The sequence below is a fragment of the Nyctereutes procyonoides genome, unplaced genomic scaffold (assembly GCF_905146905.1).
Source record: "Nyctereutes procyonoides isolate TBG_1078 unplaced genomic scaffold, NYPRO_anot_genome, whole genome shotgun sequence".
In the NCBI taxonomy this organism is placed as follows: Eukaryota; Metazoa; Chordata; class Mammalia; order Carnivora; family Canidae; genus Nyctereutes; species Nyctereutes procyonoides.
Genome location: NW_026575136.1, coordinates 25,288,706 through 25,314,109, shown reverse-complemented (window position 1 = coordinate 25,314,109; position 25,404 = coordinate 25,288,706). Strand labels below are relative to the sequence as shown.

The following is a 25,404-nucleotide window of genomic DNA, read 5'->3' as shown; positions in this document are numbered from 1 at the left end:
CTCTTGTATCATCATAATATTTACAGGCTAAACTGTCCTAGTGAAATTTCGGTGTGTGATAACTCACCATCCTATTCCAAGCTCCTGGTCAACATCAGAGTTTTCAATACTCTCATTAGCTTCTCATTAAAAAAAAGAAAAAAAAAAGCCCTAAATTGGAGGCCAAAAATAAAGACTTCTATGGTCTTCTGCTTCAAGTATACCTGAGGCTTTTCAGACACGCAGCTAGCTTTCACTCCTGCCAGGTGCACAGTGAGGATATGACTTCAGAGGACAAAAGGACACAGGTTGGCCAAGTGAACACTTTCATTTGGAGCTTAAGAGAGGACTGACACCCATCAAGCTATAAAGCTATAAAGTTGTCTCTTGGTGACCGATTTCTGTAGGTGCTTGGTGACAACACATTTGGAAACACTGTTAACAGGTTTTACTTGTGGAACAAGACAAGGACGGCCAGTTGAGTACATTTTGAGTTTTACTGGGTCATCAGAGCCCCCCGAGGGTTGGCGGGGTTTTCTTTTCATTTTCTTGGCAGAAGCACTTCAGTGAGCTGCTGGGAAAGGTCAGAACGGGAGCTCGCTCTTTGTGGACAAGACAGCAGAACGGGGAGCCAGCTCCGTTCCAGCCGCCGGGGAAAAGGCTGCGAGCTCTGTTGTTGGGACTCAGGGCCACTCGGTTAACCGGGCTGCTGGAGGTCCAGGCACATTGGTAGGCTTAGCTTTACCAGACTCACAGAAGAGAGTTCTGGATCTTCATTCTGCAAGGAAATCCTCTAACAAGGCACCAAGGAGCATGGGTACCACCCTCTGCCAGCGACCCCCTGTCTTCCATTCTTCAATTTTGCAGTCAACCCAAGAGGCAAGGGACCCACGTCTTTACATTTTCTAGGAGGAACTAGTCATTCTAAGCATGTTCCCTCGGCAGGAATTGGGTGTCAGGGTGGAGAAGAAGGTGGGCCCCGTGGTCGCACCCGCCGCAGCACCTCAGGACGCGCACCTCTCCCCCGCCCCGGGAAGCCCGGGGGTGGGGCGTCCCTTCGGTCTTCCCCTTCGCAAAAGCAGGGCCGCTCCCTGCTTGGATGATGCGAACTTTTAGGGGCAGCCAAAAAGTATCTATAGCGGCGACGCGGATGCCAGGGCAGGTTCTGGAACCGCAACGCGTGGACTGGACCCCGGGCCGGGTTCCGGGGCCTCCGGTCCCGCCCCGCCGGCCGCTCGCGGCCTCCTCTCGCACCTGCTCGCGGCTCAGGTCCCCGCGCGCGCGGGGGAGGCCCCGTCCAGGTCCCGCCGAGGGCGCACGTGGGCACGGGGTGGGCGGCTCCTCCGTCGGGGGTGGGGGTGGGGGTGCGATCGCGGGCGGACAGACGGACGGACGTCCAGGACCGGCCGCCGCAGGGGGGTGGAGGGGGCGGAGCCGCCGGGAGGGGCGGTGCCGCGGGGCGCGGAGCCCGGCCTCCCGCCCCACCGCCCTCGGTGCCGGAGCCTGGGCGGCGACACAAAAAGCTCCGGTCGCAGCCGAGCGCCTGGCGGCGGGGTCCGGCCGGGAGCGCCGAGGGCGGCGGGCAGGTGGGCGCCTCCCGAGCGGGGCCGGGCGCGCCGGGTCCCCCCCGCGATGCTGCCGCCGCCGCCGCCGCCGCCTCTGTGGGGAGCGCCCGAGCCCGCTGCGGAGAGAGGTCGGTGACTTTCGGTTCGCTCTCGGCTCTGCACCCCCCACCCCGGGCCGGGGCGGCGAGAGGGGCGCGCGGGGAGGGATGCCTGCGCCCCCACGGCGGCCGCGCCGGGGCCGGGGGCGCGGGGCAGGGGACCCGCCGCCGGGTGCGTGGGGCTCCCCCGGGGCAGGGGATGGGGGCGGGCCGCGGGGGGCCGGGGAGGGGCTGCGGGGCCCGGCGGGGCGGCCCCGGGGCGCCGGGGCGGGGGTCCCCGAGTTGCGTTCCTCGCGAGCGCCGGCGGAGTTGGGCTGGCGGCCGGGCGGGGGAGCGGCGCTGCCGGCGGCTCGGCGGAGTCCTCGGATGCCCCCTGGAGCTCCAGCCCCGCGAGCGCGCCCCGGAGGGTGCACGTGCGCGCGCCCCGGCCGCGCCCCCACCCCGCACGCGCCCGGCCGCGCCCCCACCCCGCACGCCCCCGCCGCCCCCCGCCGCCCCCCGCCGGCCGCGGGCGAGCAGGTCCCCACGCCCCAGAAGTTGCCCTCGCGCGCCGCTCGGCGCCCCGGGAACCCCTCTGGGGGGCGGGTAGGGGAGCGGGAGCGGTGGCGGGCCCGAGGTTGGGGGTCTTTTGTGCGCCCCACGTGCCCCGGCGCCTGCTCCCGGAGGGCAGCGGCAGGACAAAGCAGGACGCGGGGGGCGCCGCGCGGCGTGGGGCCGAGCAGAGCGGCCGGGCGGGGACGCGGCCCGGGGGCGGCGGGCAGGTGCGCGGTGCGGCGCCGGCGCGTGTGTCGGGGTGGGGGGCCGTAGCCCCGTGCGCTGGCACATCTCGCTCGTGTGTCTTTGCCCCGAGATGCTCTTCTTCGCCCCCTCGCGCGGCTTTCTTCCGGCGGGGCTACACTTGCCGGTGGAGGCTCTACCGCCGGAGGAGAACTTGGGGGCGGGGGGGACTGCAGCGGAGGGGGAGGAGGGGGTGTTTATCCCCGGGAGGCAATTAGGCGGCGTTACGCCCCCTCCGCGGCCCCTCGGCGGCCGGCGGGCCCCGCGCACCCCCCCCCCCCCCCGCGGCGGCCGGGGACGCTGCCTGGATGCCTCCCCCGGCTGCGCGAGCCTGACCCTTCCTGCGCGGGTTTCACTGCAGGCTGAACAAAGCTCAAGCTCAATTGTGCTTCCTGCTTGTCAGCCTCCTGCCTCCCAAACGCGTTACCATTTCCACTTGATGTCATCACGCAGGAGGGGGTGAAAGGGCCTCGGTGACAGCTTCAGGTAACCCCCAGCAGCCTGCGTAGCCGCCGGGGTGTCTCGGGTCATTTGGGCCAACGGCGTCTGCACGCGGCCGCTCGGTTGCTTTCTGCACGACCCCGTCGCTTTCCTGCCCGTGTGGACAGCGGGGGGCTGCCGCTGACTCCCGGTGCTGAGGAGGAGATTGCAAATGCCTCGAAACCTTGCTTTGGGAGAAGTCGTTGAGGGCAGGGGTGCCTTTGGGCTCGATTCCGTTCCACCCGGTTTGCACTGCTGGGAATTTGGATGCGTGGAGTACGGAGGCAATTGTATCCGAGCTTGGGGTTTGGATAGATGCCGGCTTTCTTATCTGTAGTGATATGTTTTGGCTTCGGTCTGTTCGTGGCTATCGCTTGTTGAAAAGGTATCATCGTCAGGCCGATTATAAATTTGACCAGCGCTCAATTAGGGCATTGGTCAGATGTAGTAACCTTCTTATGAAATAATGCCTGTCCTGCAAGCCTTCATTGTAATAGTGTTTGCAATCTCGGGAGGGACGTGCCAGCAGCAAGTTACTGGGAGGTGGAACCGAGGGCGGCGGGGAGAGCAGAAAGCCACCAGAAGCAGAGCTTTAGTTAAGTTTCCATTTACATAGCCATGAACCATTAGGCTCTCAGTCTGCATTTTATCTTTAGGTTGTTGGTTCTTGTCCAAAAACTCTGGCCTGCCCCTTTCTTTCCAAGGATAGTTCTGTTTCCATGTCAGCCTAACTCAGTCTGGGGTTATCTTGATGGAGCACAATGAAAACGTCACCTTCAGACGTGTCGGATCACCTTGGCATTGGCATTGTCTCCTAGAGGGCAGAGTCCTGGCACCCCGCACGCCGAGCCGGGAAGGAGGATGCTTATGGAGGTGGACTCAAGGTTTATCTTGTAGGAAGAAGGGATCGCTGGGGGCCCAAGGCTCCTGGTGCTCTCTCTGGCACTGCAGCAACAGCAGCGCTGTGTCTGTGGCAGGCTGTCCCCTCGCCATCCGCCCCCCCAACACCCCTGCACCCCCACCCCAAGCCCTTGAAAAATAAAATTAAAAAACTTGAAGGGTTTGTCATTCACCTCTAGGGGAGTCCTGAAAGGTGACTTTACAAAAGCCCAAGTGCCACTGGCATGTGTCCTTCTACTCAGAGCATCCAGGAATCACTAGGAGAAGTAAAGGAGTTAGCTGGTCCCAGCTGAGACAAAGACCGCCGCTTTGGGAAGACCAGATTTGCAGTGGTGCTCGGATAGAGGTATTTTGACAAGTAATTTTTTTTGTCAGCAGTAATGCAGGGTGTGTGCTGTGTTCCTGCGAGAGGAAATGCCACGTGATGGGATAATAAGGAGTGTAATAATGCAATAGAAACAAAGGGTGTGGTTTTTTTTTTAATAGAAAAAATAAATACCTCACACACAAAATTCCACATGGGAAAACAGCTGCCCGCACATGTAAATGCACGTCCAAGAACAAAGATAACCATACAGCAGCGTTAGGTTTCACTGTGGCTGTAGACTGTGTGCAGTAATAAATCATAATAAAGTGTTGTATTGATGCTTATTTTGTTTTTTTTTTAGGTGGAGGCTCCCCACCCCCAGACGTCTGCCGTAGTGTGTTTAGCTGTGGGTTGGGGGAGCCCAAAGGGTTATTAGACCAACCTTTGCCTCCAGTGCCCGAGTCCTTTCTCCACTATTTGTTTAATTCATTCAGCAGATGTTTATCAAGCACCTGATAAATAATAAGCTCTGTGAGAGATGCCCAGGGGTGGGGTGCGGGGTGGTGCTGTCTGGAGACATAAATATGAACCACCTTCAGGGAGCTTATTGAAGACTTGATTCTAATTAAGTTCCATGGAAGCTGGGGAGAGAGGAACAAAGGGTGGTATTGGACTTCCGAGGGAGGGGCATATGATTGTTGAATGCCTCTTTCATCGGGGAGATCACTACTTCCTAAGTGACTGGACCTGTTGTCAGAAGGTGACCTTTTCTTCATGGTCTTTAAACTCTTCAGCTGAATTCCACAGGAATGTTTAGATTTCGCCATTGTTGAAAGGTCATTCTGTTTCGTTCCTTATTCCCTCAGAGTTGCTTGAACCCGTCTGTCCTGTCTGAACCCTCTGCATTTCAAAGAATTACTCGAATTTTGAAACAAACTCTGCTTTTTTTTTTTCTAGTATTGGATTGAGAAAACAGCTGGGGGAGAGGCACTTTTTGCAGGCTTCTCCCTTTTTCTCCACAGTGCTGTTATTGGCAGTTTAGGTTCAGTTATGCTGCAGTAAGAAATCACCTCCAGATCTCAGTGGCTAAATACAATTTCTTTCTTTCCCCGGCTGTGTGTCCAGCGTGGTCAGCAGGTAGGCCCTGCTCATCGTAGTCACTCGAAGACCCAAATCGATGGAGGTATGATCTTGAGTGTGCAGTGTGGGAAAGGAAACTGTGGAGGATCTTGCTGTGTGAGTGACACGATCGGACCCAGAAGTGACTTGCATTGCTTTGCACAGCTAGTCCTGTGACCCCATTTCAGTCACAGTTCAGTTTCTCTTGTCCTGAAAAAGGGGGCACTGGATATAGGTGAGCATCACTAATGACTGCTACAGGTCACGCGGCCCAGATGAGGTTATAGAGTGTGTTCCCGTGGGGCTAGCTCATGCTTTGTAGACACTGGATATTACGTGAGTATCAAGTGAAAGAATGAATGATAAATATCTTCAAGGCTCTGGTCCTACCCCAATGTGGTATTTACTGATATGTTGGTATTATATTTACTAGCATGATTGTACACTGATCATCAAATAAAAAAAATTAACAGTGTTCTCTCTTGTTGCCTGTTTTAGTAGTTGTTTATTCTGAAGTGCTAGGGCAGGAGATCGTTCTAGGGTTAGTTCTAGGAGGTTCTGTGCTTAGCATTATGTAATAGAGAGCTGGTACTTACAGACCTTCTTTCCCTCACCATCTGCCTCTCGTCTAAGACTTCCTGAGTTCATTGGAACAGCCTGGGGTAGAAAAGGAGTGGCAGTGGGCCTAGTGTCACACGGGGGCGGGGGGGGGCGGCCTCCCACAGCAAAGATCACAGGGCCACAGAGGAGACTTCACGAGGGGACAGGAACGTGTGTAGAGTGGCCTTGGGTCTCCCCCTTGTTACTCCGATGTTTAGAAAAAAAGCATTTTGGACGAGGGACATTTTCTGGTCACAGGCTCAGCAGAACACCCAGAGTTCTGGGACATTCATGCTTCCATCAGCAAATCCTGTTGACAACCAGGGTGATAAGTTTTCAAGCCTTCCATGTTGCCTTGTCCCTAAAAATACTTGGATGCTGAAGAATAGGTGTTGCGAGGGTCGGTGGATTAAGTAGTTGGTGGCTCCTAGAGAGATTTGGCTGTAGGAGGGGCTGGTTACTCAAACAGCTCTGTTCATGTTGTGATAAATGCAGGCATGGATTGGAATTTTTAGGATTAGAGAAGTACCTTCAGCCGAAGTGTGGAATTTATTTTTTTAAAAGATTTTATTTATTTATTCATGAGAGACACACACAGAGAGAGGCAGAGACACAGGCAGAGGGAGAAGCAGCTCCATGCAGGGAGCCCGACATGGGACTCCATCCCGGGTCTCCAGGATCATGCCTTGGGCCGAAGGCGGTGCTAAACCACTAGGCCACCTGGGCTGCCCCCGAAGCGTGGAATTTAACCGAATAGAATGGCTCTGGCTCAGGGATCACCTTGCTGAAGCCACCTTTATAAAGCAGCTCTCCCTAGCCAGGTGGTAGGGTGGGATGACAGCGGGCCCGAGTTACAGTGCCTAGGGGACATTGAGCGAGTCACAGTGACTCGGGGACATCGGCCTTCGTCTAAGAATGCGGAGGCTGCCCTCTGCTCCCCTCGAGTGACAAAACATTGCACCCCAAGGGAGGGAAAGCTGGAAGCGAGCGGCTGAGAAGCCAGCCGGGAGCACCACCGGGAGCACCTCGTAGAGCCCATCGGAGACCCCGAGCCACCCGGGGGGCGGTTCAGCGGCGTGGGGTTGGGCTGAGGGCATTAAGTCCAGAGGAACTAGTCTTGAAATCTATTTGGGAAGCTCCAGAAGACACTTCTGTATTATGTTTGGCCTCCGAGTGCTCGGCCCTTGAACTTCATAACGAACTTGGCCGACCAGGTGGGGGACACTTGCGGGGTGAATGAGGTGCCCGGCCTCGGGCCGAAGTAACCTCTAGAAGCCCGGAGGGAGGCGGGCGGGGGCCTTCCTGCTCCTCTCCTGGCTTCGTGAGCTACCTGTGTCCCAGCGCCCGCCTTAGGGATGGAAATCACCATTTGGATGAAAAGAATACTCCTTTTAGGTTTAAGGATTTTTATTTTTTATTATAGTTTATTTTTTTTTAAGATTTTATTTATTTGTTCATGAGAGACATACGGAGAGAGGCAGAGACATGGGCAGAGGGAGAAGCAGGCTCCCTGCAGGGAGCCCAATGCGGGACTCGGTCCCAGGACCCTGGGATCAGGACCTGAGCCAAAGGCAGATGCTCAACCGCTGAGCCCCCCGGGTGCCCCATGTTTAAGGATTTTTAGGAAAATTTCTGGTTGACTTGCTGTCATGGGGAGACTGAAGGCCAGCAGCGTTGCAAGGCCAAGCAACTTGCAGACAAGGTGACTTATTTCTCCTTTGGGTGGTCCTTGGAGCCTGTGGTTTTCCGGCCTAGAGCCTATGTGGCTGCGGAGGCCTGAAGTCCATTTGTTTGGTGGAAATTTTTTTGGGGGGCTCCCATGATCTGCTGGGAGCGGAGGCCCTGAGTAGGCCAGGACGCCTTCTTTCCCACTGGATCCACTTCTTCGTGCACACAGGAGAGTCCTTGCGAGCATCCTGCGTGATAAAAGCTATTCTGACGTCACACAGGCTGCTGGGCTGCCAGACTTCACCAGAGAAGGTACTGACCCAATGCAGGGGGGCCACCGGGAGGGGCAAAGATGTGGGGCCATGGTCTGTGCTGGGATTTTTCTTTCTAGTCTCTCTTTCCTACCTTCCAAGGAAATGTAACTTCCCAGCCTCGCTTTCCGTTTATAAGCCCGGATCAGCACGCTTAAGACGCTCCTCACTGGGGTTCTACAGGCATTGAGGAGATTTTGGCAAAAGCATTGATAGATACCATGGAAATAGGGAGCATTCTATTTTGTTTTATTGTTTTTTGATTTTATTTATTCATGAGACACACAGAGAAAGAGGCAGAGACACAGGCAGAGGGAGAAGGAGGCTCCATGCAGGAAGCCGGACGTGGGACTCTATCCCAGGTCCCCAGGATCAGGCCCTGGGCCAAAGGTGGTGCCAAACCGCTGAGCCACCCGGGCTGCCCCATTTTTTAATTTTTATTTAGAAGATTTTATTTATTTATTCCTGAGAGACACACAGGGGGTGGGCAGAGACACAGGCAGAGGGAGAAGCAGGCTCCATGCAGGGAGCCTACGTGGGACTCGATCCCGGGTCCCCAGCATCATGCCCTGGGCCGAAGTTGGCACTAAGCGGCTGAGCCACCCGGGCTGCCCAGGAGCATTCTTAACAATACTGGAATTGTGCTGATGAACGGGTGAACTGTCCCTCTCTAGTGACAGTTCCTCTGTCTCCCTCCATTTCCCTTCCCTCCTGCCACATCTCAGCTGAGGACTTTATTTCTCTCTGGACCGTGAGTGGGTACCTTTACCTCCTGGCTTTCCCCACGGTCCCTGTTACGACGCTGATACCCTGAGGACAGTAGGCCATTTTAGTTGTTCATTCTCTGCCTCGATACTTCTCAGTGGCTTCTGTCTTTTGGGGATGCAGTTCGTATTTTGTAGCCTTCCCTTGAAAGCTTTCCCCACCTGGACCCAGGCTTCCTGTCCATTGCTGGCTTTGGCTCTGCCCGACTTTAAAATGCCACATTCGCTGGGCTGGTTAACCCACTCTTTCCCAGAAATGCTTTGCATGGCTTGTTTTAAAGTTCTGGAATATTCTGTGGCCTACAACATCCTCTCCCTATACTCTGCTTTATTAAAGGTGTGACTTGGGTCTTAAGTCTTCTAAAAAAATATTAATTCTGTAGCTTTAGCCCATAGCAATCCTTTGCTCCTCCAAAGTTCTCTGACAGAATTGCCTTCATCTCTCATTTTCAAGAAAGTCATTCATTCTACAAAGGGCACTTATCATACATAGATGGCCTTGTATTATCACCTAAGATTGAGGGGCCCCCTCCCTCCCTCCCTCCCTCCCTTCCTTCCTTCCTTCCTTCCTTCCTTCCTTCCTTCCTTCCTAGATTTAATCTATTTATTTGAGAGAGAGAGAGAATGAGCGGAGGGGAGGGGCAGAGGGAGAAGCAGACTCCCCACTGAGCATGTAGCCCAACATGGGATTGGATCCTAGGACCCCGTGATCACGACCTGAGCCAAATGCAGATGCCTAACCGACTGAGCCACCCAGGCGCCCAGTCTTTTTCTTTATGTTTACTTGCAAAGAACAGAAACCCACTCAAGCTAGTTCACAAAAGGATGTGAATGGAACTTTTCTAGTCACTGCTCAGCTGGAGGAAAGGGTGAGGGATCCAGTTTCCTCAAAGGGGGCCTTGGAGCTGGAGGATATAGGGACTGAAACCAGGAAGATCTCATTTCTCTTGCTCCTTGGAGATGAATACTCGATGAGGTTTGAACCTATTTTATATTCCCCACCATGTGTGTACAGCATAAGGGCTCAATAAATACTCAATCATTGATGAATCTTTGACAGCACAGAAATGATTTTGACCTACAGTGATAAAGGAATTATAGATGCTTTTGGCCGTAGACTTAAAAGGAAGTTAAGAAAGAAACTTCTTTTTCCTGATTTCATTTATTTATTTGAGAGAGAACGAGCACACACAAGTGGAGGTGGGGGGGGTGCGTTGGGAGGAGAGGAAGAGGGACAAGCAGACTCCCCACTGAGCGCACAGCCCAACTCCAGGCTCTATCCCAGGACCCTGAGACCATGACTGGAGCCGAAATCAAGAGCTGTCCACCCAAACGACCGAACCACCAAAGAACTCAAGGGGAAACTTATTTTTAAGAGCTTCCCCTACTTGCATTAATCGTGATTAAATATTGGATCAAATGGGAGTTGCCAGGCTGCAGTGTGCATTTCAGTGGTTGGGAAGTGAATATTCTTGTTGAGGGTCATCCTTCTAACAAAATGAATTGTTATTGGTAATCTGTTTTTCACCCTCAGTTTGTCTGCTTCTTCCAAAATGACAGCACAGCGCACAAAAACATCTTCTCCTTGGGGACATATGGGACTTTACATCCCACAGTCTCAAGAAGCAGACTGTGCGGTTTGGGCTTGACCCCAGTGGATGACAATTGTCCACCACTGGCTGGCATAGCTCCCTTCGTAATTAGCTTGTAGCCATAAATGCCTTTGTGATAGACATCTGGTTTGCTCTACCTCTTTTGATTTTGGAATATTCATTCACATGATAGAAACTCTAACCCTCAGAATGCTTGATCATTACTAATGGCATTATTATGAAAGAGGAAATGTGTTTAGCTGCTTGGAGAGAATGGCCACGAATACATTAACATCAAAATAATGTTCTCAGTTTGAGGGATAATGAGTGGAGCTGACATAAATGTCTCAAAAACAAAGTATTTGGTGTGATAGTCTTTTCCAGTTGCATTGCTCTGGGCTGGGTTTGTAAATTGCTTCCTTACAGATTAATATGAGGTTAAAGGTGGTTGCGGAGAATGTGGATGGATCTCTGTACCTTGTTTAGAGAAAATGCCCTTTTGTTGCATGAGACATAAGGACTATGGTCATTTTAAGTGAGTAATAGCTAATTCAACTACATAGGTAGAGAACCACCTTTATCAGGGGTAAGTGCTTGGCCATCTGGTCCTACTTCGTCATGTTAACACTTAAGAAATCTAAGGTAGGAATCAATCTAGTCACCTCTGGTGATGGGTAAAATAACATTTGAAACACTGAGAATCAAAAAAAAAAAAAAAAAAGAAAAGAAAAAAGAAAAAACAATGAGCTGAACAAAAGAAACCCTGAGAATCAATGATTTAAACTCCATATTAGGTGTAACATTGTATATATTAAATTTATTAAAAAATTCAGTGCTTGGGATCCCTGGGTGGCGCAGCGGTTTGGCGCCTGCATTTGGCCTAGGGCGCGGTCCTGGAGACCCGGGATCGAATCCCACGTCGGGCTCCTGGTGCATGGAGCCTGCTACTCCCTCTGCCTGTGTCTCTGCCTCTCTCTCTCTCTGTGACTATCATAAGTAAATAAAAAATTAAAAAAAAATTAAAAAAAAATAAAAAAAATTCAGTGCTTACCATTTGCTAAGAACAATTCTAAGTAAAATCCTTGCTTTGCCTTAGGTTAACGTACAAACTTCTAATTAGTTTGGTTTTCTGCCTTTTTATTTTTTTGCAATGTCAAAGCTAAAAGGGAATAGAATAAAAGAAATGTATCTGATACTCTTCTCTCTCAATTCTTTTTTTTTTAAATTTTTATTTATTTATGATAGAGAGAGAGAGAGAGAGAGAGGCAGAGACATAGGCAGAGGGAGAAGCAGGCTCCATGCACCGGGAGCCTGATGTGGGATTCGATCCCAGGTCTCCAGGATTGCACCCTGGGCCAAAGGCAGGCGCTAAACCGCTGCGCCACCCAGGGATCCTTTCTCTTTCAATTCTTGATCTGTTACCATACATACCCACCTTACTTGATCCTCATTCAATTGAGTGATGAAAAGCATGGAATTTTTAAAAAAAGATTTTATTTGTTTATTTGACAGAGAGAGAAAGAGTGCACAAGCAGTGGCAGGCAAAGGGAGAGGGAGAAGCAGGCTCCCCCCTGGGCAGAGAGCCCAATGTGGGGCTCCATCCCAGGACCCTGGGATCATAACCCGAGTCAAAGGCAGACACTTAACTGAGCCACCCAGGAGCCCCCCAAAACATGGAATTTTTGAAGCAAGATGGGTTCGGGTTCAAGTGTTGGCTCTGCCATAATGACCTTGAGTAAACAAAGTCTGACTGGGCTTTGGTGTCTTCATCTGGAGAATGGAGGACAGTCAACCTCATTGAGTTATATGAGAGTAAGTTGAATCATTTACATAAGATGCCTTAGCATATTGCCCTGTGCGTTGTAAACACTGCATAATGGCAACTATTATTAATGTCCCTTTTATTCAGCATCTACCACCCACCAGTCATGGTGTTGAAATCTGGAAATCTTGGGATGAGTAGCTGTGCTCTAACCTGAAGAAGCTCTTTAACTAGCCATGAAGATAACCACGTCCAAATAATTACAGCCCTTGGCATTTTTATGAGGATATGCTTTGTATGTCATGTCATCGGAGTCTTGTTGTTGGAGAGTCTTTGTAAAACTTTGCTTAAATGGTGTGGAGTTTAAAATGATAGGCCTTCTGGGGAAGAAGCTGGAGGATGCCGAAAGGCTCTGGGACAGCCTGCAGGCGATCGGGCCTTCTTCCTCAAAGAGCACCAACCTCCTTTCCTTCGTGGCCTCACTCCTCCCAGCCAAGGCAAGGGTCTGGTTTCTTGCGGGGTAAGATGACCCACTGACTCCACTTGTCAGGACTATGAGGATACCCAGGTTGAGGGGCATTCTGTTTTAAAACCAGAACAGTCCCAGGAGACCCAAGATGAGTTGATCACCCTATTTAGGGGTCCTCTCCTTCCTTGTTCTGTGGTGGTTGTTGTTGTTGTTGTTGTTTTTAAGCCTCCCGAAGCAGGCTTTTTGGACATTCCACATGGTTAGAGATGCAATCACCATCCGAAAAGAGGCAGAAGAGAACAGGATGGAGACACCTGCAGAAGGCCACGTGGCTTTGTCAGTCCTTTGACTTATGAATGTGCTTTTGGGGATAGGATCTTTATTATTATTGTTATTTTTATTAAAGAAGAGATTTCTTTAGCAAAGGCAAGAGAGGAAACTAGAGTTAGACAATATAACCATAAAGTTAAGGGGATCTTTTAAAAATGCTCTTTAAGCTGTAGTATTTGCTGTGCCTGGTAGGGTTGCTGCACAGGGCTTGGTTGGTACACCATAGACATTCAATAAATACTTGTTGAAGGAATGGTGGAATTTAATTTTGAGAAATAACTTTGAGAGCTAGGGTCCAATTCAGAGCTGGGTTGCTGCTGATCGTTGCAGGATTTCAGTCTGGTCCCTCTGATGGCTAAGTTGAAAATGCATGACCCTGTATCTGCTCTGGGTTCCTCACTGTGCTGATATCTGGAGTGTAATTATGTAGGAGCTTTATTTATTTATTTATTTTAAAGATTGTATTTATTTATTCACGAGAGACAGAGCGAGGCAGAGGAAGAAGCAGGCTCCCCTTGGGGAGCCGGATGTGAGACCCAATCCTAGGACCCCAGGATCATGGGCTGAGCCAAAGGCAGACACTCAACCACTGAGCCACCCAGGCGCCTGAAGCTTATGCTTTTCTTGACAGTTTTTGGTTTTTTCTTCTTCTTGATGGAACCATGTGACACCAGCCGATGAGTCGCCTTGTCTTTTGTCTGCAGCTGGGATGCTTCTGGAACGTGCACGTGTTGTGAACCTAACGGTTGTGTGAAGGGAGTGCTTGTGTACACAGTGCCCAGTGCGTTCCTCCTCCGGTTAAGGGAGCTTTTTCCTGATGAGTCTGTTCATTCCAAGGGGGGGTTGGGAAGGGAAGCAGGCCTAGCTCCATACTACTGAACCCCGACTCCCAACTTGCTGGCATTTTCTCCTCCTGAATCTCCATTACTAACACATGGGATTGAAGGCAACTGATAAGGCCCTTGGATAAGCCACAGATTTTTCTGGTCTTTAGCTGATGGCTCCAATGATAACCCTTTGTGTTCTGTTTCTTTTTGGGAAGTGTAACTATTTATCTGGGGATGTTAGGACCTGCAGCAAATTGCCAGAAACAGTAATTAGTTTGCTAGTTCTGCAAACCCCATGCACATAGCACCTGAGGGCAATTGCTAGACATTTACGTCACTCTTTCAACTCGGATTCCTGTGTAATCACTATGCACACCAAGAAATCATATTCATTTCTGTTCCTGATAAGCCAGATTTCTTCAGGGCCTGTTGCTTCACCTGAGAAAAAGGTAAATGGTTTGTCTACGGAAGGGGAAACTCACAAGCAAGTAGAATTCATTTTATAAATTGCCGTTATTTCTACACACAAAGGCTAAATATTAGTTGACAGGAGTTAGTGGGGTTCTTTTGTGTTTTTGTTTTTTTGCAGAATCACTCATTTACTTTTTTTATTTCCCCCAATGGCAGAGTCAGAGCTATCAAAAATTACTTGTTCACACACCTCCAAGTTTATGTCAAAATAATAAAGTGTTTGAGAATTGCATCTAGGGCGGTCATTCTTCCCAACACGAAGTTCTTTGATTTGCAAGAAAAAATGTCTTCACTACGAAGTTAAAAGGAATATGTTAGATTTTACCCCAGATTTATGACACCTTATTTGTGGAACCGGTCCACGGAGGTGTCAAACCCTCTCTTTAATGTGCTTCTTAAAATAACATTCGCAGGAATCAAGGCCAGTCTGGGAATGGAAATTGAAAAAGAGATGCTGTCCGGACAATTTAGAATTCCTTGTAAATTAAGAGGGCAGTGATAATCAATTTTGAAGCATAAATGGGATCCGGCCTCTGTCATCTGGTTGCCTTGGCTTTCATTTTGTTCCTTGTCCTTGACTTGCTGCAGAGGGCAGAGCCATTCGATTCCGTGGCCACCCTGAGTAGAGGTGAATGGGGCTTCATGCAGATGTTCACTTTGGGACACCCCAAAAGTGGGTTGTTCCCCACAGTTCTCAGCATAGGAGGGAGCACTTCTGCACCGGCTGATGCTCCTCGGGTTCCAGAGTCCACTTCTCTCGGTTTAGCGTCTCCTTTGAGATTCTGACTTGGAAAGAAACAAATTTCTTTCCTTTATGAGGCTTTTTAGTGCTAGGTGACTGGTGTCGTTCGATATAATCTATAGTACTTAACAGCTAAATACACTTTGTTTTCCCAGAGCGGATCACAGCGAAAATGAGAAAAGGAGAGAGAGGGACAATGGTTTGAGGGAGGAAAAGTGAGTTAAGCGACTAGTGGGGTAAATAATTGTGTAGGAGTGTGGTATTTTTTTGAACTCAATTTTAGCTTCAGAATTAAGAACAACTGTTGTTTACATGGTGATATTGACTTCGTAATTAAAAGCATCTTGCCCAAAGCAAACTGACGTTGTTATTAATAATGCATGTTCTACAAAATGACATGGAAGTTTATCAGATGTTTCCCTTCCCAAACTGTGTTGGATTCCACAGTGTATTTCTGGGGGAGGGGTGGGGGGGTAACTATAGTACAGAGATAACAGGCAACGTTTATTATGTGCTTCAGGCTCAGTGCTAACTGCTTTAAGTGTGTTATCTGAGAGGCACTGGATCTGGAAAAGTTAGGTGACTTGCCCAAGGTCACATGGCGAGTCTATGCCAGAGCCGAGATACGAACCTGTGCGGTCTGGGCTCTTAACCGCAGCCTGGGAGCCACATTCACAGCTGGGTTCAGCATTGAAAGAAGCAATAAGTCCTTTTTAAAAAGTGGGTTGGATGTAATATAAGCGATCTGACTTCTGCACTGTTCCTGGGAACAAAGATGGGTGATTTTGGTCAACATCTCCCTGAATCAGTGTGATGTTGACTTTGAGGTCCTGTGGTTTGAAAGAGTCAGTGATGAGCTCTGTTGGGAAATTTGCAGTGAGATTTCTGACTATTAGCTGAGTTTTGCCCTGTACTAACAAGTTTCTATGTAGCTGGGTGATGTGAATTGTTTCTTGAAGGGCCACTTACCTGAAAGCCAGAGTATGTAGCTGCGAGCTTAAGACTTTCATGAATGCACTACTAAAAAAATATTGTTCGAACAAAAAAAAAAAAGCATTTCTTACAACCCTTCCTCTCCCAGTTTCTGCTTTGCCCTATACCAAGAGGAGAATAAATCCTGTGTTTTCATATTGCCAATCCTTTGTTCACGTAGCTCCTTTTACTGGAATGTCCTTCCCCTTCCCACAAAAACACCTTGTCTTGATGGAAAGCTGTAACTATATGCTTCCTTCAAGACTTCCTTCCCATTCTACTTGCTTTATGGAGTCGCCTCCAACTATATCAGGAGGAATTAGCTTTCCTTCCATTTGTTCTTTTTTAATCCCACTTTCCTCTGTGTGTGATAACCCTGTATGTGGTTGCCTCCCTGCTCCACCTGAGAATTCTCTGCCTGCAGGGACCTTGTCTTGTTCAGGAGTTTGGATGAATGGATGGAGGAACGAGTGAGCAAATGAATGAACAAACTTGAAGTGTGGATTTGTCGGGATTTTTTTTTTTTTTTGGTCGGGATTGTTTAGAGTGTATCTTAGTGAAAAACGGTGGTAGACCTGAGCATTGACATGTCATATGATTGTGGTGACCGGAGAGATGCTTATCAGAATCTCGGCATTATTGACATTTGGACTGAATGATCCTTTGTTGTGGGGACACTGACCTGGGCCATGTGGTGTGTTTAGTAGCATCCTTGGGCCCTACCCACGAGATGCCAGTTGCCTAGTTGTGACAATCACAGATGTCTCCAGACGTTGCTAGTGTCTCCCGTTGCCTCCTGTTGACAACCACTGTCCTAGACTACCTTCCATGTGTGGGTGGAGGGGAATGTGACTGATTCTCACCATGGGATGTGTGGAAATGAGAGACTGCTAAGAGTGGGGGTGCTTTTCCATATTTGTTCTCTTTCTGGTCTGCTGGCCAGCTGCAGGGGAGCGGGGTAGAATGGCTGGGCTATGCTGAAGCCACTGGATGGAAGAAGCCACTGGATGGATGGAAGAAGCCACTGGTTGGATAGAAGAAGCCACAGGATGGAAGAAGCCACAAGATGGATGGAAGAAGCCACTGGATGGATGGAAGAAGCCACTGGTTGGATAGAAGAAGCCACAGGATGGAAGAAGCCACAAGATGGATGGAAGAAGCCACTGGATGGATGGAAGAAGCCACTGGTTGGATAGAAGAAGCCACAGGATGGGAGGAAGAAGCCACTGATGGATGGAAGGAGCCACAGGATGGATGGAAGAAGCCACTGGATGGATGGAAGAAGCCACAGGATGGATAGAAGAAGCCTGAATGACTGCATGAAGCAGAACCTCGCTTACCAAGCGGCGTTGGAAAAAGGCCTGAAGAAGAGGTTACACCATGTATTGTGTTAGGCCAGTGAGATTTGAGGGTATTTGTTCTGGCGATCAGTCGCCCCTGCCTAACCTTCCCTGACATTTGGATGAAAGACCTCGTGGAAGCTGCCATGCCGTATTCCAGGTCATGTGAAGTAAAAACAGACATTCGACCATGGAAAAAGGGACAAGATATCTTTGTTTGTTCTTGTATAGCCTCAGCCTTAGTGCTAGAATTCTTTTAATTTCTGTATTTCGTCAGAAAATAAGATGATGGTAAATGTGAATTTGTTATTATTCCACTACTCTGACATGTGAATAACAAGCAATTTTGAGCTATAAATAATTTTAGTGAAACGTAATAAAACATCAAATGTTCCCTAGCAGGTTTCACTTCACCGTGTATGAATTTGCGCCTGTAATGCAGGTTCAAGTTGAATACTTGTGGCAATTTATGTATAATGCATTTTAACATTTTGAGGGGAAAATGACAGATGTTGATACCCTAGAGTCACAGCTGTTCCCCACACCATTAATTAATAAGTCACTATATGATGTGATGGGCTTTGAGACAGACTCTACGTGCATCGTCCAGCTGGATGCTGTGGTTTAGTGTCCTCTAAAAATCTGACCCCTGAAGCTTGCTTATCAGAGCAAATTCAGTGCATAGTTCTAGATTTCTTTTGCAGCAATGAATTGTATCTATGGTTGTATCCGCACTCAGCCACTGGCCAAAATGCCTAAGTCCAATGGTTTTGTTTGGCCCCCATCTGGATGACAACAGCAGGGTTGTTTGTGGGAGACAATGCCTGTTTGTGGGTGAGCCCTTGGCTGGCTGAAGGCTTTGTGCGTGACTCATTGGTCGAGGTGCCTGCTCTGTTTGCACAGCATTCAATCCGTGGTGCAAAGAGCTACCCCTAGTGATTTCACGGACCCATCAGTCAGTCAGAGAATACCTGTCAGGAAGTAGAGCAAATGTAGATTGACCATATTAAGATGGTAATGTCTCCTTTTTTAGTAAAAATCCTGCTAGGCATCTTAACTACCAAATATGTGATGCTTGTGTTTTTTGTTTTTTTGTTTTTTTTGGTTTTCTTTCCCCCAGATAGAACATTTTCATAGTAATAAGACTAGTGGCATGGGGACGCCTGGGTGGCTCAGTGGTTAAGCATCTGCCTTCAGCCCAGGGCGTGATCCTGGAGTCCTGGGATCGAGTCCCACATCGGACTCCCTGCATGGAGCCTGCCTCTCCCTCTGCCTGTGTCTCTGCCTCTCTCAGTGTCTCTCATGGATAAATAAATAAAATCTTAAAAAAAAAAAAAGACCAGCGGGATGGACAGCACCAGTTATATATATGCCAGTCTCTAAGTGATTTTGCATATAGTGCGTGCATAATTCTTACTACAGTCTGAAAGGGGAAGCACTTTCAATATCTCCATTTTAATTTGTCGCTTTACAAGAAATGGAGGCTAAATGACTTGCCCAAGGTCACAAGTGAGTAAATGCCAGAGCTTGGATTAGAACTCAGCCACCAAACAGCTCCAGAGTTGATGCTATAAGCCTCTGCAGTATGCTGCCTCGGAGTCTTCATTCTGTTCCGGAGACTCCTTTTCTCTGAGATGTTCTGTATTTTCATGAATTCAGTGAACATCTGTATATGATGGTTAAAAAGAGTTACTGATATTATTGCTTTATTTTTGGATTGTTTGAGCATAATTTCCCAATTTAGCTGTCAACTGATGCTCTTGTGTCTTCCATAATTCTTGACACAATGCTTCCGCATAAGAAAGCACTAACTTAGCACGTTGGTTTGATTATTTTCCTACAGAGATGCTGCTTTAGGAGGTCACCTCCAGAGAAGTAAGAATATGTATACCCAAGGAACTCACATGCCAGGTGGTAGTGGATGAAGTGGTACCAGAATTCGGAGGGGAGAGATTCCTTCCTGCTAAAGGATTTAAAATGGCTTTGTGCAAGAAGTAGCATTCGACGATGCTCTTGAAGCATGGGTAGTAGTCTGGACATGTGGGTGGTGAAGTGGGCAGCAGCCAGGTGGTAGGGGAGGGTGAATTTTGTCTTCTGGACCACAAATAATGCTTTATGACTACAGCAGGCAGTATGCAAGCCGGACTGGTAGGAAAAGGAATAGAATAGCTGGTGGGAAGGAGGCCTTTGGGATTTATTTGGCAGGAAGTCATTGATGGTTTGGAGGTTGGGGAGCTGTGCTTTTGGAAGCTTAATCCAGCAGCAGTCAATATGGACTGGAAAGGACAAAGGTGGGGAGACCAGTTGGGCTCCAAAGAAGATGTAATGACACAGACCTGAACCCCAGGGGGAGGGCCACAGGGATAGAAAGGATGCATGAATGCAAGAGGCGTTTCAGAGACCAGATTACTGGAATTTTGAAGGTCAGTTGAATGAGAGGTGGGAGCTAAACAGGTTTTCAAGTCTGGGTTACTGGTTGAATAATAGTAACAAATATAAAATTACATGGAAGCGTCCAGATTTGGAAGAAGTCAATGCTCTTTGGCAATGGCATTTGGAAGAGAGGTCGGAGCCGTACCTTTGAGAGTAATCCACATCCAGATGGCCATCGTGAGTCTGAGGTTGAACCATGTTGCCAAGTGGGAGAGAGTGCCTCTGAGAGCTCTGTGAAAGGACGCAGCTCGAAAGGGAGGTAGGAACAAGGAAAACAGATTTGTTTTCTGGAACAAAGGACACTTGCATGTATTGAAAACTAAAAGGTAATGTGTGACTTCATATTATAGTGTAGCTAAATTTATGTTTATTAGTCACAAATCGATTATGATTTCTTCTAGATTTAAGATATTTAAAATCTTTTACAGACCATGAATGAAGAGGGTTCCATCAGGGGGCCCTGCCTGGAATATTGGGAACCTGGTTGGATGATGCTCTGCTCACCTGAACTGGTGGCTAGGTCTGCCTCACCGGGCCCTGGGCATACTTAGGCTGGCCTGCCTTCCTCCTGTGGCTTCCTTTAGGATGCCTGCTTTCTTCTTCCTCTGCCCCTCAGTTCCAGTCCTTTGGTACCGTGCTCAAAGCCCATCTCTGAATCCCTGATGATGCAGACCTTTGCCACCTCCTACACCTTCAGACCTAGTGTAGGGCTGGGGGTGGCCGGCTGCTGAGTGATGATGCATGTGGCTTGTGTGAGGGCCATGCCTACCTTACGCATCTTTGCATCTAGGGACTTGGCTTATTTTTTTTACCAGTAAATGTTGTCATAACCTGTTATCTTATATCTCCAACTGGCTCTTAATCTCCTTAAAGACTGCGATAATTAATACTTTTTTATAATCCCATGCTATCTTGCATATGGTATCTTCATGCTACTGGTCGGTTAATCATCGAGAAGTTTTCTTTTTGGGGGCCACTGCCTTGGTAGCCGAGTTTTGTGTTGGCAATCAGAAATATGTTATGTTAGTCACGGCTACCAGCTTTGTTTCTATTCTGCTATTCAAAAGACATATTGACTGTCTTGGTTGATTCTTCTCTCTGGCCTGTGAATGCACTCTGAAACTAGCAGCAAGGGGACGGTATTGGGGCAAGTTGCCTGTAGTTCGGCCTTTGGTTTCGTGGAAGAAGTTGGGCGTAGGTTTTCAGGAACCAAAATACACTGGGAGTCCAAGTGGGTCAAATAGTGGAGGCCTTAGTATATAAATATATATATATTCTAAAATTATTTCTAAAATTTTATATTTCTAAATAAATATTTAGAAATAAAATATTTATATTCTAAAATTAAATATTGTGAGACAAAATTCTCTTAGTATGGCACGAGGAGTGGTCACAAATACACAGAATAAAACTACTTGTTTAGGTAGATTAGGAAAATACTTTGAAGATGGGAGAGGCTTTCATTTCTGTTTGTGAGGTCTGTTTACTAATACAATCTCTGCGCCATCGGCCTCAAAAACTCTAGTATCATCAGTGACAATTAGTTGAGATCTGCTGCCTGGCGCTTTGCTCTAGCCGGTTCCACTGTCTCGGAAAATGAGTCTGCTTTCTCTGGGTTCTGGGAAGGAACTTTATTCCTTCAGAGACTACATCAGGTGGACTGATGTTCAGAACGAATTGAGTACAATTGGCAGAAAAAAAGCAAACGGTGGGGGCCCTGCTCTTGTACCATATGAGGCCTACCTGTGTTTACGTGTGGAGGTGACAACATTTTGAGTAAAATTTTTTCTTCTTTTCTTTTTTTTTCTCTTTTTTCTTTTCTTTTGTTTTCTTGCTTGCTTAAGTAGGCTCTTTGCCCAATGTGGGGCTCAGACTCAGGATCCTGAGATCAAGAGTCACATGCTCCACCTACTGAGCCAGCCAGGTGCCCCTTGAGTAAAATTTTATTTTTTTAAATTAAATTAAATTTTTAAAAAAGATTTTATTTACTTATTCATAGAGAAAGAGAGAGAGAGAGGCAGAGACACAGGCAGAGAGAGAAGCAGAGAGAGAAGCAGGCTCCATGGAGGAGCCTGACGTGGGACTCAATCCTGGATCTCCAGGATCACACCCCAGGCTGCAGGCGGCGCTAAACTGCTGCGCCACCGGGGCTGCCCTTAATTTTATTATTTTTTAAAGATCTTATTTATTTGACAGAGAGAGAGAGAGAGAGAGCACAAGCAAGGGGAGCAGTAGGCAGAGGGAGAGGGAGAAGCAGGCTACCTGCTAAGCAGGGAGCCTGACGCAGGGCTCAATCCCAGGACCCTGAGATCATGACCTGAGCTGAAGGTAGACCATCAGGTGAGCCACCCAGGTGCCTCTTCTTGAGTAAAATTTTAAATTTTGAATATCTTTGAATGGAATTTATATGTTAAAGAATTTCTAACTTTACTTGGCAGTAGCTGAATCCAAAGCATTTTGCAAATCTCTATATAAGCTACCTAACCTAATTATCACAATAATTGTAAGTTCTGTTTGTAGCCCATTTTTTTGGGTGAGCAAACTGAGACCCAAAAAAGTTGGTAGCTTGGTCAAGATTATGCTCCCAAGGGGCAAAAGGAGCATGCAAACCCTGAATCTGATTAGTAGTAGCATTGGTCCTCCAACCATCGCGATATGGTGGTCCTTCCAAACTTTGCAGTAGTAGTTATAGAAAAGTACACGAAGAAAGCAGCTGCTATCAGAAACAAAATATACTAACAATAAGCGTCTTTATAGTAATTATTTGCTGGCTACAAAGATGAACATGATATTAAAAACGAAATACTAAAACTTTCAGAGTTTTAATTTTGGTCACTGTGCTGTAGTCATAATTGAGTTGTAATTAATTATCTTATTGTGGCTATTTTATTTCTACACTAGAAATTCATCTGGAAATTATGGTGCAACAAATAGCCGCTGGAATCATGATGGTGGTAATTACATCCGTGACATAATTGTGCAAGTATAGAGTAATGAGGTTATTTTGAGGGAAGTCCGCTTCAGTGGAATGAATAGTGAATGCTTTTCAAATGTAGAACAGCCAGAAAGGAAAGAGGCCTAATTATGGATTTGTAACCTATAATGGAAATAGGTGAGTTTTCAGGAATACTGTGGAGATAAAAAATTAGACTGCCCAGACGTAATTCAGAATTTTTAACCAGATATCACCAGGGCTATTAGTAATATTTTTGGCTCTGTTCCTTTTTTTTTTTTTTTTAAGCATTGTTAATTTTCAGCCTGTTGTTCAGTGAAGCCTCAATTTCTTTTTTTTTTTTTTAAGATTTTATTTATTTATGCATGAGAGACAGAGGCAGAGACACAGGCAGAGGGAGAAACAGGCTCCATGCAGAGAGCCCTATGCGGGACTCGATCCCGGGTCTCCAGGATCAGGCCCTGGGCTGAAGGCGGCGCTAAACCGCTGAGCCACCTGGGCTGCCCAAAGCCTTGATTTCTAACATTGGAAGTAACTTAAATCCCCAGATTTGCTGCCCTCACTTGTAGGACTTACTCCCTTTCTGGAGTTTCCTTCACAAGAGGTTTTATTTTCTGCCTTGAGCACCCCCAGGGGTCAGGAGCTTGCAACATCCCAAGTACCTTTTATGTCCCATTTTATAGTCAGGAAAAACAGAGCCTGAGTGAGGTGAACTGGTAGACCGAGGTCTGGGGTTCAGAGGTGGGCTTTGTGTTAGCCCTGGCAGGACAGGCTGCGCTGTTCAATACTTCCCCCAGCGCCCCATCCTTTCCTTCTGATAGTCCCCCATCAGCACACCACAGGACCCCTTCAGTGGGATCTCGCCCCACAGGCCTGCAGAGTGTTCATGGTCTTACCATTAGAGATTCATTCCTTGGGCTGTGATAAAAACAGCAGGGGTTGTGGGTCGCTCGGTAGACTGTGGGCTATATCCCTACTCTGCTCATTCATCTGCCTTGTGATCCTGAGCAGGCCATTCTGTGTCCTCATGTAGGACGAGACCAGTAGTATTTATTTCAGAAGGTCATGGAGAAGGTTCCTAAAACTGATGTGGGTAGAAGCCCTTGCGAGGTGTCAGGTGCTGTTTTAAGTATTCCGTATAGGTTTGCTTACTTAATTATCAGAACAACCCTCCGAGGCAGGAGCCAGAGGCAGGCCCAGAAAAATTAAATGCTGCGTCTCGGTTCTGAAGCTGGGACGTAGACAGTTCATTATAAATCCCTTCCTTTTCCTTTTTGGGTTTCATGTCCCTGAATCCTTTGCTAAAATGCGAGCGCCCTTGTGAAGGAAAACAATCACCTCCCTAGGGTGTTGTGCAAGTGTCCGCCAGCCCTGCTGGGAAGCAGGTGCAGATGGGGAGTGGGCGGGCCCGATGGAGGGAGCGTGAAGAAGACCACAGGTTGTAACATCATCCAGGCAGATTGGCCCCACTGAGACGGGGATGGGGTGGTGGGAAGACTGACTTGAGCAGGAAACCAGGGCAGGAGGGGAGGCGCAGACACAGGCCGCGAAGCACTCAATTTAACCTGGATCGTTTTTGCCTTGTATGGAGCTGGCCCCTTACTTTGGCTTCACTTTTCTTTTTCTTGGATCTGAGGACGTGAGGTCTCCAAACATGCTGGCAGGAAAATAGGACTTTGGTCCTTACTCCTTCTTGGTTAACCTTAAAAGAACTCTTCAACTATCTACCTCCTTAAAAAAAAAAAAAAGGAGGAGGAGGAGAGAAAGAAGAGTGACATCCCAAAGCAAAGCCTACAGGGAGTAGTGGCGTTGGGGTCATCGTCGGCTGAGCCACAGACCCCAGCCTGGGCTCTGGAGCCGTGCAGAAGGCAGGGCTGGGAAGTCTTTCCTGAAGGGGAAGCAAGCAGGCAGTGGAGAGCCAGGGGCCGAGGGCCCTGACCGTGAGAACACTGCACACTTCTCTTCCTTGGGCAGAAGAAAACCCGAGCAGGTGAGGTCACTTCATAGAAAAAAGCGGTGTGGGAGACGAGGAGATGAAATGTCTGACATGAAGATTTTTAAAAATGCCATCCGTGAGTTTATTTGTGGTGATAAATCCCATCCTCAGACACTGATCCGGAAAGCCTGTTTTCTCTTTTGGAGTGTGTAGGCCAAGCCATGGCTGCAATGACATTTGGCCACCCAGGGCTTCCCGCTGCGCTCTGAGCCCCACTCCCCCACTCCAGCCTCTTTATAATCCTAAAAGCAGGGGATTAGTGTCAGATGAGGTCCAATAAAACAATATTTCCGTATTTCCAAATTATTTCCAAGACCAGGCAAGGTTTTTTAGGAGCAATGGAAAGATATGAGATGACAAGATACACGATGAGGCCTTCCTTGGGTTGATAGACTTACCCATGTTTCTTTTCTTTTCTTTTTTTTCTTTCTTTTTTTTTTTTTTTTTTTTTTAGAGAGACAGAGAGAGAGAGAATGGAAGACACAGGCAGAGGGAGAAGCAGGCTCCATTGGGACTCGATCCATGGTCCCCATGTGGGACTCGATCCCAGGTCTCCAGGATCACGCCCTGGGCTAAAGGTGATGCTAAACCACTGAGCCACCCGGGCTGCCCTCTTTTTTTTTTTTTTTCCCCGTGGTTTAAATTCAGAGTCAACAAGCTCCACGCATGTCTCTACCAGAAAATACAAATGCTTCTAGTGAACCCTGGTTACACTGTCACTGTCGTGGTTTCCTGTTCGAAGTCCTATGCTTACAAACTTTCTCATTTCGTCTTGCTATCATTATGGTATAGTTAGCAGTTAAAATTTGAAGACCGAGATTTCCCATTTCTGCGGATTTCACTAATTAGAATTTTGTGGTAGTTGAAATGGTGAAGACCGGGGCTTCCTTTAGCTAGTCCTACTTACAAAGAAATGGAGAACTTAAGAACTAAAGATTACCTGCAAGGT

The 25,404-nt window shown here is 48.2% G+C and overlaps 1 protein-coding gene across 4 annotated transcripts in view; it reads left to right on the top strand.

Annotated features, from left to right (window-relative positions):
- Nucleotides 1-1,473: 1,473 nt before the first annotated feature.
- The window catches only part of LOC129495438 (E3 ubiquitin-protein ligase RNF152), a 79,877-nt gene continuing 55,946 nt past the window's right edge, over nt 1,474-25,404 (top strand). Inside the window, exons 1-2 of one of the 4 annotated variants that reach the window (XM_055302917.1) lie at nt 1,474-1,672; nt 24,910-25,033. The gene's annotated coding sequence lies outside the window, so the exon portion shown is untranslated. Of the gene's footprint in view, nt 1,673-24,273; nt 24,450-24,909; nt 25,034-25,404 lie in introns of those variants that run through there. The other 3 variants (XM_055302916.1, XM_055302915.1, XM_055302918.1) reach the window with 3 other exon arrangements.